Source organism: Meriones unguiculatus, chromosome 10 (assembly GCF_030254825.1).
Source record: "Meriones unguiculatus strain TT.TT164.6M chromosome 10, Bangor_MerUng_6.1, whole genome shotgun sequence".
Taxonomy (NCBI): Eukaryota; Metazoa; Chordata; class Mammalia; order Rodentia; family Muridae; genus Meriones; species Meriones unguiculatus.
Genome location: NC_083358.1, coordinates 14751966 through 14773297, shown reverse-complemented (window position 1 = coordinate 14773297; position 21332 = coordinate 14751966). Strand labels below are relative to the sequence as shown.

General features: G+C 40.0%; 1 long non-coding RNA gene across 4 annotated transcripts in view; it reads right to left on the bottom strand.

Moving 5' to 3' along the window:
* LOC132656806 (uncharacterized) overlaps nucleotides 1-21332 on the bottom strand; it is a 62970-nt gene that overhangs the window by 28541 nt on the left and 13097 nt on the right. Inside the window, exons 2-4 of one of the 4 annotated variants that reach the window (XR_009594542.1) lie at nucleotides 20166-20292; nucleotides 19569-19779; nucleotides 15568-15617 (exon numbers count right to left, since the gene is read on the bottom strand). The exons of 1 other annotated variant lie outside the window; for it this stretch is intronic. This is a non-coding gene — a long non-coding RNA (uncharacterized LOC132656806). The remainder of the gene's footprint in view (nucleotides 1-15567; nucleotides 15618-19568; nucleotides 19780-20165; nucleotides 20293-21332) is intronic. 2 more of the 4 variants (XR_009594540.1, XR_009594539.1) reach the window with 2 other exon arrangements.

Below are 21332 nucleotides of genomic sequence, written 5' to 3'. Positions count from 1 at the left end.
GTCAAAATAGTCCATTTATAGTCCAACAGTGAGGTAACCTATGTTTCTTTTTATAGCTAGAATATACTAATTCGAACAAAATCATGGGTTTCCCTAGTACATCTTCATGCATGTGTATAAAGTGCTTTCATCACACTCATCTCCATTGCTCCCCACTCCTGTCACTCTTCCCTCGCACCAGCACACATTTCATTCCTAATAGCTCCTCAGTGTCTCCCTTCTACTCTCATGGTTTAGTTGATTCTACACAGAAGAGAAAATGTGTGAGCTTGGCGTTCTGAGTCTGGCTTGTTTTGTTTAACATGATTTCCATTTCTGTTAATTTTTCTGCACATGACATCATTTAGCTTTTTTTTGTCCATAGCTGAGTAATACTCAATTGTGTGCATATATATATTTATTACTCAATTGTGTGTGTATATATATGTATACACACACACACACACACATACACACACACACACATATATATACACACAGTGTGTGTTGTTTTCTTTATCCGCTCACTTACGAGCACCTACCTGGGTTCCATGACTAGGTTATTGTGTGTACCTTCCCAGTAAATATGAACAAATGAGCATCTCTACTTCATTCTGCCTTTGATTCCTTTGGGTAAACACCCATGAGCCCTACAGCAGGAGCCTGCAATAGTTGTAGTGCTGGTTTTCTGAGAAACTTCTACACTCATTTTCATGGAGGCTGCACCAGTTGATAGTTCTAGTGCATGGGGTGCAAAGGTGTCTCATCCTGATGTCCCTGCCAACCTTAGTTCTCCTGTCTTCCTGATCACACTCAATCTCACTGTGGTCAGGCGTAATCTTAGAGTCTAATATCCAAAGATGTTGAATTTTTTTTCAGGTTTTTCTTTTCTCATGTTTCTCCTCATTTGGAAAACATCTTTTCAGTTCATTTTTCCATTTATTGATCAGATTATGTATGCTTTTGATGTTTAATTTCTGTTTTTTAAAATATTCTAAATGTGAATTTTCTGTCAGAATAACTGGCAATTTGTTCTTTATTTTCCATAGGCTCCCATTGCATCTCAACACCGGTGATAGTTTCCTTTGGCACAAAGGAGATGTTTTTGGCTTGATGTAAAGTCATTTGTCAATTCCTTTTTTAATGTTTACATTTTTACTCATTCTTTGATTTTTTTCGTGCATGTTTACAATATATATCGATTGCAGATGGAGTTATATGGACTTGTGAGCCAGCAGACATGGGTGCTGTGAACCAAATTAGAATCCTCAGGTAGGACAGAAGTCATTCATCTACTGATCCAGTGCTGCAGCCCGCTTCCATCTCTTAAAGGGGCTAATCTTTGCTCTCTCCCACATTTCTGTTCTTGACACTTTTTCTACTTAAAAGGGTGGTGTCAAATTTCCCAAAGGTAGAATGATCATATCAACAAGTTTTAATATAAATACAAACTTAAAGGTCCCTGAACATGACTGCTCTGTACAGGGGCCCAAAGATATTAAACATCTATAATACTAGTATAAAGTAAAAATTAAATTCTTTTTTTTATTTGCTCATTGAACACTGGATAGACTAAGCTTTTGTGAATGCATACAATAGTGCCACAAACATACTATAGTGCCATAAACATGGGACAACTCAAACATTCCTGGTTCCTTCTACCTTGTTACCTTTCTGAGGAAACATTTAAAGACTGTTTTATGGAGTTTTGTGTGTTATTGTTTACCTAAATGATCAGCCTGTCTAAATCACCATAGAGGGAATAAAAATAAAGCCATCCCCAGATGATATTCATCACATTTTACTGTCAGTGGCCACACAGGGGAATAGCATGTCATCATCAGGCCCAGCATGGTAAACAGCCACCACAGTGAAATAAGCAATTTTCTGCAACTGAAATGCAAAAGCCACTAAGCATATGTCTCTTTAAAAGAAATCAGTTTGTGAAGCTGCAAGTTAAACATCTATTTCAAAAGACAGCCACATGCTGGAGGAATTCCTTGTTTTTGCTAAACCATATGGGAACTGCTGCAGAGACTCAGGTAGGCTGAACTGCAGAGCAAGAGAGATTGGACCAGGAAATTGGCCCGTTTTCTCTGTCCTCTCATTTACAGCCAGTGTTTGCATTTTCTTTTACGTGTCTAGCATTAAACTTCTTCTTGCCCTTGTCTCCAGGAATCTGAGTTGTGACAATCACTTGTCTGTACATTATTATATGAAAATGAACCTAATAATATTTAATATGACATACAGTGTGTATGTTGTGTTGGTTATTTTTCTGTTACTGGGATAAAGTACCATGGCCAAGTCAGTTTACAAAAAGATCATTTAACTGGCTCTATGGATCCAGACGTTTCTAATGAAGGATGGTTGAGGGGAAACATGGCAACAGACAGTTGAGAGCTCACATCTCAAACCACAAGCCAAGGGGAGCGAGAGGACATTGAGGGGGCAGGAGTCTTTTGAAACACCAAAACACTCCCCCCCCCGATGTACACCTTCACGACTCCTAATCCTCCCCAAACAGGCTCTCCAACTGGGGCTCATATTCACATAGATGAGGCAGTGGAGTTTGGGGTCATTCTCATTCAAACTCCCACGTTTATGTGTGCACACAGACACATGCACAGATACAGACTCACACACACAGGCAATCTGTGAACTTCAGTTATAGTTTTTACTTCTCCCCATCTATTACAAACTCTTTGTCAAATACCTTAACAACTGTAACGGATAATTCCTTGGTTATTATCAGATGCCTTGACAATTATGCCTGACAATTTTCTTGACTATATATACTATCGAAAAACATTTTGCCGTTCAACTATATAGTGTTTTTCTAAATACAGGAAATGAACTTTAGCCATCTGGCACCATTTATATACTTTAGAAATGAGTTATAGGAACTGTAAGATGGCTCAGAAGTGAAGAGTTACTCCTCCATTCAACGCCCACGTTTGGCGGCTCACAAATGCCTGTAAGCTGAGCTGCAAGGAATCTAACCTCCGTTCCAACCTCCCAAGACACACTCCCCACCCACATGAACATGTAAATAAATAATAAACCAAACGAAGTGATTAATTCTAGATATGCACACACCGCATGCCAGTCTAAGAATTCCACCTTTACTCGACTCCATTCAACCAAAAGATCCAGGCAACAAGAAATCTGTTCCGTCCGTGGTAGAATATATTAGAAGGTTATTTGTGCACTTGTAGTGCTTAAGTGGCAAGGACTAAATCTGCACCCTAAGTGCCACATTTGCACAGGCTTACTTATCATAGCGACAGGCTCCGATCCTCTTTAATTCTAGCACACAGACGATGGGGTAAATTTCAGACATCCCTATGAGTCACCGTCTGTGTGTGATTTATGGGATGTGAATTGCTCTTCTGGAGTGACTAATGTGAAGAGCCAAAGGAATCCAAATTCTGCTGCAGGATCTCAGCTGAAATGCTGGCTTGTGGATCCATCTATGACTGGTGACGGGATTGATTCTCACGTGTGGTGCCTGTCCAAGGGGTCTGGAGAGCAAGTGAGGGACTGTTTACTAGTTTTTCATACTTAAGGGAAAAACTCAACTGTTTCCTCATTGGAAACCGTTCATAGATAAGGTAACATCACAGACTTGGTATTGTCTGTAGGCGATATATTGATGTGTGTCCTCATATCACATTTTGGGGAAAACATCAAATCTAGGGAATGCCTCTTAAATGCCTAGCCAGGATTTCTGTCTATGAAAAAAAGAATTGCTCTATTTCTCTGAGTATTTTTGTCACCAAACACAGCTAGAATATACCTGTATCATATGGAAAAGGGCATACAGTGTACAATTGGAATAGATTATTATAATTTAAATGTATATGCTATTTACCTACCTTAAGCAAGGCCTAATGTAACAAAAGTTAGTTGTAGCCCAGAAGCTCAAAATTGAGATAATGTGGAATAAAAATTGCAGATGAATTCAGCAGAATTCACACAAAAGAAGAAAAATGAGCAATAGGCACAGGAAGCTAAAATGTTTGAGTCAAAACCAGAACTTTCATAACAAATTAATTTATTTGAAATCTAAACATGCCACTGAAGACAGCGACAACAGGGTAAAGATTCAGGACATCCATTGTAACTGCAGAGAAAGTGAAAGTCTGAGAAAATTGGAAGACAGGGTAGACTTTGGAGGACAGAATTTATCTGGAGCCCAAGAGCCATGTATTAATGATAAAACTGCCAAATTGAAAACTGTACAGAGTGACGATAAACCCTCAGCCTTTGTCTCCCTAAAAACAAAACTCCAAAAGACGTGATGACAAAATTCATAAAAACACAAGGGAAGTAGATGAACTTACAATTTTGAATGTTTATTTATTCAGTGTGTGTGTGTGTGTGTGTGTGTGTGTGTGTGTGTGTGCCCATGCATACATGCGTGCATGTGTGTTTGCCATGAGGCCAGTGTGGGGATCAGAGGACCGTTTGTGAACTCAGGTTTTTGTTGGGTGGCAAGCACATCCAATTCACTGACCTTAGAGCTAAATATTTAGACATTCATTTTTCAACAATTGATAAGTCACACAGACATCTGGAAGGACATAGAAGACGGCCCAAATAGCATCTATTGAAAAGTTTGCCAAATATGGCAGAAAACCTTATTCTCAAGTGTAAACCTGCATAGAAAATTCTACAAATCTACAAAAAATATCTCCTGAAACTCTAAGTAAATTTAATAAATTAAGTACAGGGTCAGTATACAGAAATTAATGTCATTTGTGCACACTAGAGGCTAACAAAATTAAAATTTAAAAAAAGTACCACTTATAATGATGTCAAAATATATAGTTAGGGATATAACTAATATAGGTTATTAACAGGGAAATGTGAAGTAAAATTGCTGGAAACTGTTATGCCTCCATTAGAATATTTATATTTTTAAATTGTCTGACACAGGCACACACACACACACACACACACACACACACACACACACACACACAGGAGCACAGTGCCTGTGCAGGCCAGGAGAGAGCATCTAATCCCCTGGAGCTAGAGTTACAGACAGTTGTGAGCTGGCCAACCTGGGTGCTGGGAATCAAACTTATATGCTCTGTAAGGAAGGTTCATACCCTCTCTCCAGCCCCCAGAACGGATAGATTCTAAGACTTGCCATTTTGAGCATCATCAGGAATGAGGTACAGTGGAGCATTCTGATGTTCCTGGTACAAAACTGTGCAGCCAGTGTGGACTACTGGAACCTTCCTTAAAAGTGACTCATCTTCCCCGTCTTTCTCTGCTGTTTATATGTTACAGCTATAGTCACTGTCTCTGTTTACTTATTACCAATCCATTCAGGGAGCCAGGAAATCATTGCCTTCAACTGTGTATGTGCCAAGGATCCAGCAAGTGCAACTGGGTGCTTCCAACCCAGTGTTGACACAGATAGCTCTGGTTATACTTAATAAGTCACAATATACACTAAAACAAAACCAAATAAAAATAAAGATTATGAACCCTGGAAAGAGTCTTTTAGGGTTACAGGAGGTTGATAATGACGGGACAGAGACAAAAGAGGTGGGTAGGGGAAGAAAACAAAAGTAACTATGTTCATATATGAAATTGCCAAATAACAGAGCTAATAAATGAAAACTATTTTCAAAACCTGAAGTTTGCACCTACATATATCGGGGTATACCGCTTTTATGTATTTATCAGAAAGGATTGAAAGTATATTTGAATAAAATGTTTACACACATGAGCATTGATATAATAGTTGCATTAAATAAAATAGTCCCAGGGTAGAGAACAACTGAAATGTTGATCAGTTGGGCAGTGTATAAACACGTCTGGTACAGCCAGACAGTAAATGAGATGAACTGTTGATGTATACGACACACATGAGGCTCATCTGGGGACGCCTACACGGGTGTGCACAAGAATGGGCCCATTCACGGTATGACACCGGTGGAGGAAGGACTTAGCTGGCCCCATCACTCCTTGTGACTGAGAAATTGAAGGAGATGGGGGGGGGGGGGTCTTGCCTTTGGCTCTGTACCCACTGGCACCTCCACAGGGCTCCGATGGGTAGTTTCACTGGTACAGTTTAAACTAGACGGGTCACAGAACAAAAGCCAGAATCACGACTCTCAGAAGCGGAGTGGAGTAGATAGGGGCGGATGATAATGGAAATGAAGGGATATAAGAGAAAGTGTGGGGGGGAGGCAGTAATCAGAATACATTATATACATATATGAAATTGTTAATAAAATATTATATGATTTGGGCCGGGGGGGTGGCACTGGAGAGATAGTTCAGCAGTTAAGAGAACTGACTTCTCTTCCAGAGGATCTAAATTTGATTCTCACAACTCACATGCTGTCTTAAAAGCAGGAGATCTAACTCTTTTTTTTTTTTTTTAATCCTCTATGGGCACCAGGCATGGTCATTCATATAGTGCACACACACACACACACACACACACACACACACACACACACAGGCAAAGCACTCATATGCATAAAGGAAATAAAAAATAAAGAAATATAATGAAAAAAATGTTATATATAGAAGCTATTATCTCCTTCTATACACACACAACTACAATAATCACGATACTACTTATATAAAATTCTGTAATCTGCAATCTGTTGTCAGAGAAAACTCAACAGGATTTGGCATGAATAGAGATATGAACAATTGAGTTGGAAACTTTGTGAGACTTTTATTTATTCATTCATTCATTCATTCATTCATTCATTCATTTTTCATTATTTTTTTTATTTAGTTACTTTACAGCCTGATCACATCGCCTCCTTCCTCTCCTCCCAGTCCCACCTTCATATCCCCTCCCCGAACCCCCATCCCCTTCTCTGAGAAGGGGAGGTCACCCCCATGGGTACTGACACACCCTGGTACATTAAGTGACAGCCTAACTAAGCGCACCCCTCTCCCACCGAGGCCAGGCAAGGAGCGCAGCTAGGGGAAAGGGATCCAAAGGCAGGGAACAGAGTCAGAGACAGCCCTTACTCCCATTGTTAGTGGACCCATATAACGTCAGGAATTTTTCAAATGAGCATGTAAATGCAGATAGACACATATAGGTCTATCTTGTCTATGATGGCAGTTTAATGGGCATTTCTGTAACGCGGGCTTATCAGATTATAGCTTTTCAGTTCGCACAGTTTAGCGCCTCTCAAAATTCATCCATTAAAGTTGTTCCTAGAACCCTAAGAAAAGCAATGACAGCAAAACCAGTAGAAATTTATAGCTCTCACATTATGTATTAGGAAAAAAGTAGCATGTTTGCCCCAGATGATTAATAAACTCCATTTCTGAAATGTTATTAAAGGCAGGTCCTGCCCATGGGCACTTCACAGGTCCCCTTTGTTTTGAAATGAGGTGGGTGGCTTTTCGTCCAGCAAACACACAAGCCAGAGTTCAGAAGGGAATGGGCGGCCAGGATGTTGGCATCGCCAGTGGCTCCTCCGCTTTCTCATACTCCCTATAATCAATAACAGATGAAATCAAGACATTAGGCACCTGCCAAAGAGTTCAACCTAAGTCAGCTTCTGCATGCCATGCAGAGAGAGCGCTGAGCTGATGGCTTGGGAAGGAGCTAGTGGAATCCTATCCAGTGGACCTGTCTTCTCAATCATGTGACTCAGCCAACTTTCCAGTATATTCCTAAAGTGAATACTGACCCACAGGTCAGTCGTGTGTTTTTAACGAAGCTGCTTCACCTCTCTGAACCTTGCCTTCCTCCTCTGTAAAAGATGATAAAATATTTTTCTATCCTATCCTTCGGCCACCATGATGGATCTGTCCATCTTTTGATTGTACCCGTCAGAGCACATCATAACGGGCTAATTCCCGTTGGAAAACCTGTCTGTGGGAGCCACATCACCCATCAGCTGCCACCTGTTTCACTGTGTTCTCACAGAACAAACTCCTTTATGTGGTCTGTATTTGTATTCCTATCCTCACATTATCTCTGCTGTGCTCCCTCCGACGAGGCCACTACCTTCATTATCAAACTGCAGCTACCAGAAACCCAGGACTCAGAGTGCAAAGGCTTTAACGCATTCCACTTTAGGTAGTTGTAGCCAAAAGGCAGATTCAGTTTCTTTCCTTTAGTTTTGCGAAAATGCCCATGACGCGGGACTCTGCTAGTGGAATTGGGTCCCAAGTCCCTCATACAGATATTCCCAGGAGAATCGTCAGGAATACTCTAGGGAATCATTAAGTGGGGTTTAAATTTTAACCAGTTTCTATAGCACAAGGCTCCTCAGAACCTGAACTCACAGAAAGACGCCGGGAGTGATGCGGGACGTGTAGCTCTTTCTTCCCAGAGTTAACTTACGAGCAAGTTCTTTCAAGATTTCTGTAGTGTACAGTTTGGGATTATTTAATGGATTATTACTGATAACCCCGGAAGGTTGTTATAATTAAATAGAGCAACTGAACCACTTACTTAAGTTAATTCACTAGAAAATTAAAACCTTGGGTTTTTGTGGACTAGATAATTGCCCAGAGAGAGAGAGAAAAAAAAAATGAGTTCTTGTCTGTCTTATGCCTAAGTCAAGTCTGATGCCTATCCATTACCCAAACCATGACAATCATGTTTCTGTTATTTGCATAACATATAAAAATTTAAAACTTGTATACAGACACCTTTATAAAAATTACTGATATATCCATTGCTCATATGCTAGATTCCATGAAGACGGTTTGTTTTAGGAATATCATATACTTTGATATGTTCACCTTTCTGCCCTTATTATTTTCTTTTAACAGCACCTTAACAGTCTCCTTCACTCTCCGAATGTCCATTTTATTTTCATGTCGAATGTGTATGTGTGTGTTTGTGTGTGTGTGTGTGTGTGTGTGTGTGTGATATTTGTCTTCCTGAGCTTGAGTATCTTTCTTCAACTGGTGAATATACTAACTTTCTCATGGGAACTTTCTAGAGAAGGTGTCCTTTATTTAAATCACCTTTAGAAAGCACTGCATGTCCTTTATCACTTGTGGTGACCAAATGCGTTTCAAAGGTTCCTAAGAGCGACATGTCTTCTTTCCCTTCCGTAAGACCCCCTCACTCCCTTGCTCTATACCTAAGCTCTGTGGTTATACGGATTGCAGTATGCCTATCGCAAGCTTAAAAGCTAACATCCAGTATAAGAGGATGCATGTCATATTTGTCTTTTGGAATCTGGGTTAGCTCATTTTTCCAGCCCCATTCATTTAGCTGCACGTTTCGTGTTTTAGCAGATGGAAATGTACCACATTTTCATTATCCATTTTGATGGACATCTAGGCTGTTTCCAATTTCTAGCTATTAGAAGTCCAGCAGCAATGGACGTAAAAGAGTAAGTTTCTTTGTAGTAGGGTGTAGAGTTCTTCGGGTATATGCCTAAGAGTGATATAGCTAGATATTGAGGCAGTTCTATTTCCAGCTGATTTCCATAGTGGTTACATACCAACAATGGAAAAGTGATCTTCTTGTGCCACATCTTTGCCAGCATGAGCTGTCATTTGTTTTATTGATCTTAGCCATTCTGGGTGGCTGAAAGATGAAATCTCAAAGTCATTTTATTTTTATATCTCTGATGACTAAGGATGCTAAACATTTCTTTAAGTATTTCTCAGCCACTCGTGTTTCATCTTTTGACAACTCTCTTTAGTTCTATACTCCATTTTTGAATTGAGGATTTTTTTCTTTTCTTTTCTTGATGTCTCAGGGTTTGGAGGGAGGGGTTGTTGTGTGGTTGGCTGGTAGGGTTTTTTTGTTTGTTTTAGTTCTTTATATGTTTTAGATTATTAGCCATAAAATGGATGTAAAATTAGCAAAGCTCTTTTCTCATTCTGGAGGCTGCCACTTTGTTTGAATGACATTCAGAAGCCTTTGCCATACAGAAGCTCTTCGTTTTCATAAGGTCCCATTTATTAAACATTGTTCTTAGTGCCTATGCTATTAATGTCCTGCTCAGAAAGGTTTTTCCCGTGTGTGAGAGTTCAAGATCATTCTCAACTATCTCTTGTATCAAATTCAAGGTATCTAGTCTTTTATTGCAGTCTTTGATCTATTTAGAATTGGGTTTTGTATGGGTTGATAATGTGGATCTTTTTGGCTTTTACATGCAGCCATCCAATTTGACCAGCACCATTTGTTGAAGATGCTATCATTTTTTTCTCAGTGCATATTTTTTTACTTTTTTTCATAAAAAATCAGGTGTTAATACATGTGTGAGTCTATGCCTGGGTCTTCAATTCAATTCCATTGATCAACATTTCTGTTTATATGCCAATACTGTGCTGCTTGTATTACTATAGCTCTGTAATAGAACTTGAAATCAGAGATGGCGATAGCCTCAGGTGTTCTTTTATTATCCAGGATTATTTCAGCTATCCTGGGTTGTTTATTTTCTCATATGAAAATTGTTCTTTCAATTTCTGTAAGTAATTGTGTTGGTATTTTGATGGGGATTAAACTGAACCTTTAGGTTGCCTTTTGCATGATGGCCGTTTCCATGATATTATTCCTACCAATCCATGAGCATGGGAGATTTATAAATGTTCTCATGTGTTCTTTAAAGGCTTGAAGTTTTCATTATACAAGTCTACCGCTTGCTTGTTTACAATTTTCTCAAGATGCTTTTGAGGCTATTGTGAAAGGTATTGTTTCCCTAATTATTTTCTCAGTCCATTTGTCATTTGTCTATAGGAGGGCTACTAAGTTTTGTGAATTAGTTTTGTGTCCTCCTCTTTTGCTGAAACTGTTTTTCAACTGTGGAAGTTTCTTGGTGGATTTTTTAAAAAGATATTTTATGAATAAAATCTTATCATCTTCAAATAAAGATACTTCGGCTTCTTCCAAGAAGCACTACAATAAATAAACTGGCTACATTTTAAGCCTTATTTAGTCATCCCCTAGAATATTCTTGTTTTCCTGGGAATGACTGTTTGAAGGTCTTTGGTTCCAAGTCCTGAAAATGGCCTCGTTTTATTCCTCTTCACGGTTCAATAAAATTGCATTGTGGGCCTGTCATATTTTGTCACCCACTCATCTGTTGATGGGCATTTAAGCACACTGCATGGTATGGCTCTGGTGAACAATGCCTCAGTGAACACGCGTGTACGGGCGCCTCTGCTATGTGCTGACTCAGACTCTGTTACGTGTTTACACAGAAGCGGTGCACAGCTGTGTCAAATGATAGCTCTAGCTTTTCATTTTTTTTGAGAGACCTCATACCGATTTTCTGTAGGGGCTGGGTCAATTTATATTCCTGCCCACAGTATGTGGGGTTAATATCCAGAATACATAAATATTTTTGAAATAGAAAAACTTTGCAAAATTGCAACAGAGTAAAGTTCTACAGACCCTTTTTATGCAAAGTGAGTAGACGGCTATTTAAAAGGGGACAGAGAGTAAACAGACTTCAAAAAGCAAATACAATGAGATGCAACTTCTCTTCCGACTACATGACTATCTACAAGAAAGAACCAAGCACCCACAGTGTGGATAAATGAACAAAATGACAAACCAAGTCAAAGATAAATGAGGGAAAGACATGACCTCTGATTAACAAAGTTAAATTCAGAGAATAATCGTGTCCTGTGTGAACACTACTTCCTGGGACGTTTGAAAAAAAAATATTGCATATGCAAATCCAAAAAATGCTTTGAAAACTAAAGCGCTGCTGCAGAAAAAAAAAAAAGTCTTGCAAATTAAACACTTCATCTGAAAAGAGCAAACATCAAAACTCCACACAAAGCAAAGATCGCTCTCCACAGCACAAAGAGGAAGAGGTAGCGTGGGGGGAAATGACAAGAGAGATAGAAAATTGTTTCAAATGGCTCATCCTTCTACTAATGGGAGTTCTAGAAGGAAGAACAAAGACAATGAAGGTTGAGAAATTTATAACACTGAAACGAGACATGAATAGTCAGATTGGAAAGGGCCTATTAAGCAGAAAAAAAAAGTCACTCATTGATACAGTCTTGTCAGAGTTCAGAGAAAGAGAACATGCTAAAACACGTCATCAAAGTTAAAGGGACTGACGGTCTCCTGGGTTTGACCATCCTCATCACTGGCTGCCAGGACACAAAAATACTTCCGTATCACTTTCAAGAAAAATGATTTATAATATAATATTTTACAGCAACAGCGAATGTGGTGTTTCTACCCAAGGATGTAGAAAATTGATCTCTCTTCACACATCCTAAGAAACTGTAAAACCTGCTGATAAATATACACACACTCGAAAACATACATATATGCACATATACATATATGAAGTGCACACACCTGTACACATGAATATTCACATACACAAAAAATTTACACAAACTCACACATGCATACATGCACATGCACACATGACCAAAAAACACACGCATACACAGATGAACACACAAATATACACATATATATATTCATGTACACATACATGCACAGGCAAGCACAAACACATATGGATACACGTATGCATACACACATGCATGCATGCACAATTGTATGCATGTATACACACATCTATGCATTCATATCCACATATACCACACACACATACTTACACAAATACACACACAAATGTAACATGTATGCACATACAATATATGCATCCACACAAACATACATACACATGCAGACGCGCAAGCATGTATGCAGACACATACACAGATGCACACACGTGCATGCACGCACACACACCTGCATTCACACATACACACTCACACACATACAAGTTATTATGAGAAACAGTGACTCTGGTTTCAGAGTTTACTGATAGGAAACAAGAATAGATAAAATCAAGCTGAACCAGAGGGCCATGGTAGGAATGAGCCCGAGGGGAGGAAAATGGATGATTTCAGTAGAGAGAAGAGATGAAAGACGGAGATTCGCTGTGCTTTGGTGGATAAGCCATGTGTTTGTATTTCTTAAGGAAAGGTCAGTCGGAATTTCTGGAAGAGAATACATTGCTCAGACACAGAGCCAACAAAACATATGATTTTTTTTTTTTTAATGATGAGAAGAAGAGACAGATGCCTTTGATCTTCATCTTAGGCAGTCTGTGCTGTGAGTGGTGCCAGGGTCGGAAATTGGATTCTTTGAGAAGAAAACTAAATGCAAACATTTTAATTAGCTTGCCTTGAGCAACATTTGCATAGTCCTAATAGCATAAATGGCATTTATTGATTTGTAATGCTTAGAGTCAGCCAATGGGCAAATGACAGATAATGAACGTAGTCACAAAATAGGCTTCATATTGCCATCAACAAAGGGAAAGTGACTAGTACAAGATGCAAAAGGGAGCAGAGCAGTAGAATGCAGATGGTTAGAAGCTGTGTTTCCAACATACCTGCTCCAAGTATGCAGAAACATGTGTGTAGGATTATCACGATCACTAGAAACAGGAAGACAAGATTATGTCCCACTGGAGACCTGGGAGAAGGGAGGAGCGACTGCTTTTTATGAGTCTTCTGTACTTTCTGTTTTATGGTTGGTTTTGTTTCTCGGGGATACCATAATAAACTACCACAAACTGACATTTTAAACAGCAGCCAGGCATTCAGTTCTGCAGGGTAGACTCGGAAATCCAGACCTTAGAAAGTCGATTTCTTTTAGAAGTGTAAATGGAGGCTGCATCATGCCTCTTCTCTGGCTTCTTGTCAGTTGATTGAAATCCTTGGTATCTTTTGCCTTGTCTCTGTGTCGCATCAGTCTTCTTTTGTCTTCTCATACTGTGCCTACTATTGTTTGCGTGTGTACATGTGTGTAGATACATGCACACACATGCACCTCAATTTTCCTCTTTATTTAAAAATATCAAATGCATTGGATTTAGGATTGATCCACCCTCCTGCACTATGACTTCGTCTTAAGTGATTGTGGCTTCAGGCCAGTGAGATGACTCGATAGTAAAAGAGCTTGCCTGACCACCTGAATTTGATTCCCGAGACCCACATGGCAGAAGCAGACAACTAATTCCCAAAACTTGTATTCGGATTTTTCACCCACATGCCACGATATGTGCACCTCCTCCCTCTCCCATCAAATAAATAGATGTTATTTCAAAACTTAACTGTAGTTTTTAAAAAAGCCTTTTGCTTTATAAGGTCACCTTCTAAAGTTGTAGGACAGCAGGTCTCAACCTTGGATTGTGACTGCTTTGGGGGCTGAAGCACCCTTTCACAAGGGTTTGCTTAAGACCATAAGAAAACAAATATTTACATTATGACTCATGACCGTAGCAAAATTACAGTTAGGAAGTAACGATGAAAATAACTGTATGGCTGGGGAGCTTACCACAAGCTGAGAGACTGTATCAAAGGGTAGCAGCGTTAGGAAGGTCGAGAACCACTGTTCTAGGTAGTCATGCACGTGGTGCATTTGTGTGGGACATGCTTATCCATCCTCTAGTTTACAAATATGGTATCCAAATATGAGTTGATATGAATACTTGTACATGGCGAATTCTTCCTTAAAAGATTTTATTGGAAAAAAAAGTGTGTATGTCTGTGTGATGTGTGTGTGCATGCGCGCATGTATCTGTGTGGGAAAACGTGCTTGCTAGGACACAGGATAGAATAAGGGTTGGGTGCGCTGGTACTGGAGGTACAGCCCATTGTGAGCTCTTTGATGGGGGTTCTGGGAACTGAACTCAGGTCTTCTGCAAGAGCAGCACTTGATCTTCACCATCGAACCATCTCTCTAGCCCAGAGAATGCTTACCTTGTGCTAAGCAGTTTTCCCAATCTATTTTAAAAACGTGTATTCATTGGAATTCATTTACTTATCTTAGGCAAAACCATAGGAGACTATAGGCTAATGAAGGAAACAGCCAGACAGATACTCGTGCTTTGTGCCTTTGTGGTACCTATTGTGAAAAGTATGGTCTACTGGGTAGTTGAAAAAAATCTTCATGTAAAGACTGATGCCATTCATTAATTTAACACCAAAAAAGTTTCTCTATATTTATAATATAATTTCTTTTTATTGACTAATTAAGAAATATATGATTCATTTTATCTCACATTCTGCCTTCCCTGGCAGAAAAATGTCCTGCTACACTTCATAGCAAATTATGGAGGCAATAACTACGTGTTTGCTGGGAAACCATCACCTCTTAAAGAGAATGTGTTTTTTTTATAATAATCCCTGTTTAATATGGTACACACCCCCATGTGTTAAAGTGAACATGAGTGGGAGACCCTTCACAGCAATGGACTCAAGGTGACAGACAAGTTTAAAGCATGTCAGGGACTCTTGGAAGGATTAGAAAGCTTTTGTTAATGAATGGAAGAGCAAGTAGAAGAACGTAAGAAAAGATGAGCAGGAGTTGGTTCACAAAGAGAGTGAGCACAGTTTCCTTCCAAGAGTTTTGTAAGAATGGGAGGATGTAGGAGGAAGAGTATTAGAATGAAACAAGACAATATACCGAGGTCTAAGCATGAGAGAGTCCTAAAGGGAAGGAGGGAATTCCCTCTACTCCGTGGAAAGGGGATTCATTGAGAGTAAGCATAAGATGCAGATAGGAAAAAGAGCCGTAGATAGCCACCAGGAGAGGGAGAGTGGGGTGGGGTGAGAGGGCAGAGGAATAACCTTCAGAGCAGTCTTTCCAGGATTTCTCCTGAAGAGCCTCGGACCAATCCCTAGAACAAAGGAAAGACCTGATGGTTTATAACCTTTTAAGGGTGGTGGGAAGTTTTGGATCACATGATTTAGTTCAGCACAGAACATGGAGGGCCTGGATAGGAGCATAAGTGCCTGCTGCTGGGCCACAGCACAGATGCCTCATTAACTCTCCATTCCAGAGAGAGCTGCAGGGAAGTGTGGCTGGACACAGGTCACGGGCTCTGTGTGTAAGAGCAGGAGCTCTGAGACAGCTGCATTAGCAGCCTCAGTGCCCGCTAGCTGAGTGGGCACAAGGGAATGGTGTGGGGAGCACACCAAGGAGGCCAAAGGAGCCAGTATTGCAGGGTTCTAGAAGTCATGGTCTAGTCTGGATTTTACTCCCGGTATGTGTTTGCTCCTCATAGATCTGTGTCCCTGCTGTGACTTAGATATGGTTTGAGCCTCCCAAAATCAGATAGAAAATTAATCTCCAAAGCACCAAGGTTGTGACTGATCATTAGAGCATGGTAGATCTAAACTCTGAGGGACTGGTGTCATCCCCACAGGAGAGGGTTAGCAACAGAACCCAATGTAACAGAGCAAGGCTGTCTCTCTCCTCTTGCTTCCTCTTTTCCTGTGTGCTTTGTCTTGGTGCACATGTGAGTGTGTCCTGCTTCTCAGTCAGAGGACACAGAACGAGACCCTTACCAGAAACTGTGGAAACAAAACAGACACTTTCTCTGTGAATTTGATTTTCCCCATATACAAAAATATGAGCTCTGATGTAAACTGTTTTCCTTATCATGTACCCACCCTCGGGTCTTTTGTCAAAAACACACTAATATCTTCATAAAAATACCTGTAGCATCTTACAGACATTTTATTTCATATTCTAGGCATCAATATTTCCTTGTGGTCTAGGGACCACTCATAATAAGTATTCAAAAGACATTATCGTCCTTACCTAAACCATCTTCAGATCTAATAAGCTATAATGTGTACATGAGTGTATGCTTTTATATACCCAAGTGGCTCTTGACCCCAAAACTGCATTTAGGTCATACATTTTAATTTCTGATGAGCAATTTCCTTAAGATCCAAGATGAGTGAGGAGAATATGTTCTCTACAAGTTTAAATTTAAAATCTCAAATCATTGGAGTGGCAGAAAATGTTTAGAAGAAATATCTGGAGCTAAGAGAAATATTATAACACCTGAGTGCAATCTTATTGGACAAAAGATTTTGAACCAGTTACTTCATTTCTAAACAATTCACCACATATTAAACACACAGGGCTGTGTGTTGTCCTAGAGAACAAAAAGGAGCTAGGTCAAGTTTAGAAAAACAGAAATATCAATGATTGTTAATGGTAGCAGAGAAGTCAGCATGTAAAAATTAGAAAAAGATCTATTATCCTTAAATTTTTATTCATCAATTTTCAACTATGCTCTAGAGCACTAATTATTACTTTTGTTTTTATTATGTATGTGAAATGATATTTTATTTATATGCATTAAAATCATAAAAGATATGAATTCTTTTTCTCTTTCCACCCTCCTTTCCTTCCCCTCTCCCTCCCTTCCTCTCTTTATTCTGTTCTTCCCTTCCTTCCTTGGATATAATCTAGGGCCTTGGGCATATAGGCAAGTGTTCTACCGAGCTACATGCTCAGTCTAGAACATGTATTTTGTTATATCATGTTAGAAGACTGTACACTTTCATAGTTTCTGTGACTCATTAATACCATGTTTAAAGCTCACAAATGTATCTGTATTTTTCCCATCTTCAGTGTCTTTTTAGTGAAAACTCCTTCACATGTGTACTCCATCTGGTACATTTTTGTATCTGTAACACCTTTATCACAAATAAGATTAATACATATTTCATATTTCTAATAACTCAGGTAAATCATATGGAAATATTCCTTGTTGACCCAAGGAATCTTTTAAAACTGCTTTTAACTTACATTGATCTATGGAGTGAAAAAAATCCTTCAAATATTCAAACAATTGAATTACAGGTATGGAGTCTAAAAATTAGAACTAATTTATTTTGTTTAAGACATTCATTCATGTTTTGTTGTTTGGGTGTCTATGATTTCAGGCATGACTACTCTGTACTGGACAAGGAACTGGAAAGCTTGCCCCTGGGAGAGGTTAATTCTTATTCTCTGTAGCCAGTAGTTGCCTGTAGCTGTTTGTCTAGAAATGTAACTGTGAAATACTCCCCTTGTGCCACTCTGGCTCTTACAGTAAAAACATACCCAAAAGGATCTATTTAAATGTGTGTGTGTGTGTGTGTGTGTGTGTGTATAGTTGTTTGTGTGGTGTCTGAATTCACATACATACACATACATACACACGGTGTGTATCAAATACAATTTTTATAAGACTATCAAAGTGAGGGGTTGGGCGCAGGAGGGATTTGAGGAAGAGTAACTGGGAAGGACTGGAGGGAGGAAAAGCGAAAGTGATATAATTACATTTCAGTTGAAAACTTCTACACAAAAGGCATAAAAACAGGAAAATGGGTTTGTTTTTCATTTCTATTTTATCTGTATTAGTTTTGCTACATGTATGCCTGAGTACCATGCACAAAGGTGCCTGTAGAGGCCAGGAGAGGGCGCTGAAACTGGAGTGATCTTTGGGAAACATGTGGATGCCAGAAATCAAACTCTGATTCTCTGTAAATAAAGAAGGAACAAAGATTGAGGGAATGTCCAGCCAATAATTGGTCCAACCTGAAACCCACTCTACGGTAGAAAGCCAGCCCCTGGCACTATTAATGATGCCCTGCTATGTTTGCAGACAGGAGCATAACTTGACTGTAGCCTGGGAGGATCCAGCCAGCAACAAATCATGGAGACAGATGCTGGGATTTGCAGCCAAGAATGGGGAAGAACTTTGGGGGCTCCTGTTAAAGTATTGGGAAAAAGATGGAAGGACCTGGACGGGACAGGAACCTCACAAGAAGACCAATAGAGACAACTAACCCAGTCCCATGGGGGCTTTCAGAGACTGAGACATCAACTAAGGAGCATGCATGGTCTGGACCAATACTCCCTGCACATATGTGGCCATTGGGTGGCTTGGTCTTCTTCATATGTGGGGCCTGGCTAGTGGAAAGGGAGGGGCATGTTTCTAACATAGACTCTATTGACTGCTTTTGGATCCCTTCTCCATGGATCACTCTTGCCTGGCCTCATGGGATGAGGATTTGCTCAGTCCTGATGTGACTTGATGTGCTGGGGAGGGTTGATACACTGGGAGGGGGCTCACCTTTTCTGGGAGGAAAGGGAGAGGGGAAGGGGAAAGATGGGAAGGGAGCTGGGAGGAGAGGAGGGAGGGTGTACCTTTGGGATGTAAAGTAAATAAACTGAAATTTAAAAGAAAAAAAGACTGAAAATATTTTAAGAAAAAGAGAGGCAGCGCTGTTAATGTCTCTCTAGCCCCTATTGTCTTTCTTTTCAGATACAGTTTTAGTCAATTACAAGTTCTCCATTTGCTTAGAAGATGATGAAAGTTTACATTAGAGTTAAGTGACTTTCCAATCACACTGAAAAGAACAGGTTTTCATCGCTCAGCTGTAAGATCTTCAGTGTGGACCATGTAAGAGCTAATGAAAATACAGTTCTTGGTACTTCTAGAACTGTAAGGACTAGGGGTTATACTGTGAGCTGCTTCTAGGTACCCACAGGACTGCCCTGGAAAACTACTGCGCTCTTTTGTATTTTTATGTTTGTGGCTGTTTTAGTCATCTCAGTTTGTATATCCGGCCATCTAAGCTGCCCACACAGGGTGTATAAATGTCTTTATAATTTCATAACTAATTTTCGGGATTCTGTAGTGGGTTCTAAGAGATAGTGAAATCTCAAAGCATCCAGAGCACTGGGATTATATGATTACTGCACCATCAGAAGTTTATATCCAAATTCTTGTACTGAAGAGGAAGGAATAAAATTCTTGTAGTCTAAGAAGGATAAATTGTACCTCACTAGCATCCCAGGATGGATTCCCTAGCCACCTTCAGGTAACACTTGGCATTCCGTCTACTTGTCTTTCAGATTGATGTCTGTGTCGACGGTAGGAGGTCTGCTGCTCAGCAGGGAGATGCTTTCCAGTGCTTCTCCAAATCCCTGGGAATACTCAAAGCAGAGAAGTCTATTGGAAACCAGTCATCTATCTATAAGTGAGCAATTTTCTGTGAGAGAAAGCCAAATGATATCAATTTGTTTTAGGATTATATATCAACACACAAATATCCAGTCCCTTGAACTAATTGATCCAAAGTGGGCAATCCGTATCACTTGAGAGTTGTCTGCTTCTTGCCAAAGCAGAAAGAACTCCTGTTGCTCATTTATGAATGAGAATTTTTGGAAAGGCCATCATGAGCTTTCATCACCCTTAGATGCAGACTGCCTATTAGGCTTTCTGTGAAGGATATGTTTGGAGAATGATATCTCAGCTAGCTGATAGGCTCACCAAGTACTGCAAAGCAGTTCATCTTTTTTTAAATTTTTATTAATTATACTTTATTTACTTTGTATCCCCCCTGTAGCTCCCTTCCTCCTTCCCTCCCAATCCTACCTTTCCTCTCCCTCCTCCACGCATGCTCCTACCCAAGTCCATTGATAGGGGAGGTCTTCCTCTCCTTCCTTCTGATCCTAGTCTATCAGGTCTCATTGGGAGTGGCTGCATTGTCTTCCTCTGTGGCCTGGTAAGGTGATCAAAGGGCAGGCCAATCAGTTCATGTCAGAGACCGTCCCTCTTTCCATTACTATGAAACCCACTTGAACACTGAACTGCCATGGGCTATATCTATGCAGGGCTTCTAGGTTATCTCCCTGAATGGTCCTTGTTTGGAGTATCAGTCTCAGAAAAGACCCCTGTGCCCAGATTTTTTGGTTCTGTTGCTCACCTTGTGGAGTTCCTGTCCTAAAATTCCCTGCACTCTGCCCAAAGCTAGGCCATAAATCTTAGCATCTGCTTTGAGCAGCTTTATTTGTAATAGCCAGAATCTGGAAACAACTCTGTTGCCCCTCAACTGAGGAATGGATACAGAAATTGTGGTACAATGAAATATTACTCAGCAAAAAATTTTGCAGGTAAATGGTGGAAACTGGAAAAGATCATCCTGAGTGAGGTATCCCAGAAGCAGAAAGACATATTAGACATACAATAGTAGACATATAATATAGGATAAACCTACTAAAATCTGTACACCCAAAAAAACTAATCAAGAAGGAGGACTCTGGCTAAAATGCTCACTCCCCATTCAGAAAGGCAAACAGGATGGACATCAGAAGAAGAAAACAGGGAACAGGACAGGAGCCTACCACAGAGGGCCTCTGAAGGGCTCTACCCTGCAGAGTATCAAAGCAGATGCTGAGACTTAAAGCAGTTCATCTTATACAACAAAAATTCAGAGGCTGATAGATTCCAGACCACACGGCAGTGAAGTTACAAGTGACAGAGGTGAGAGCATTCGCCATAGTTGCTCTCCTCTTGATGAAACATGCTGGTGTGCCTCTCCCACGGCCACATTCCATTCACTCTTCTCACCCACTGGAGTATCAGTTACAGTATTCACTGCAGATGCAAGCCTGCCACTGATACCACTCTTGGAAATGACCCTATTTCAGCCCACAGACAGGTAGCTTTGCACACTTAAAAAGCAACATGGTAATTAGTTCTCTGACTACCATCAAAGCAGCCCCCAAAGCAGTGGGTGGGATAGGAAAGAAAATGAGTAAA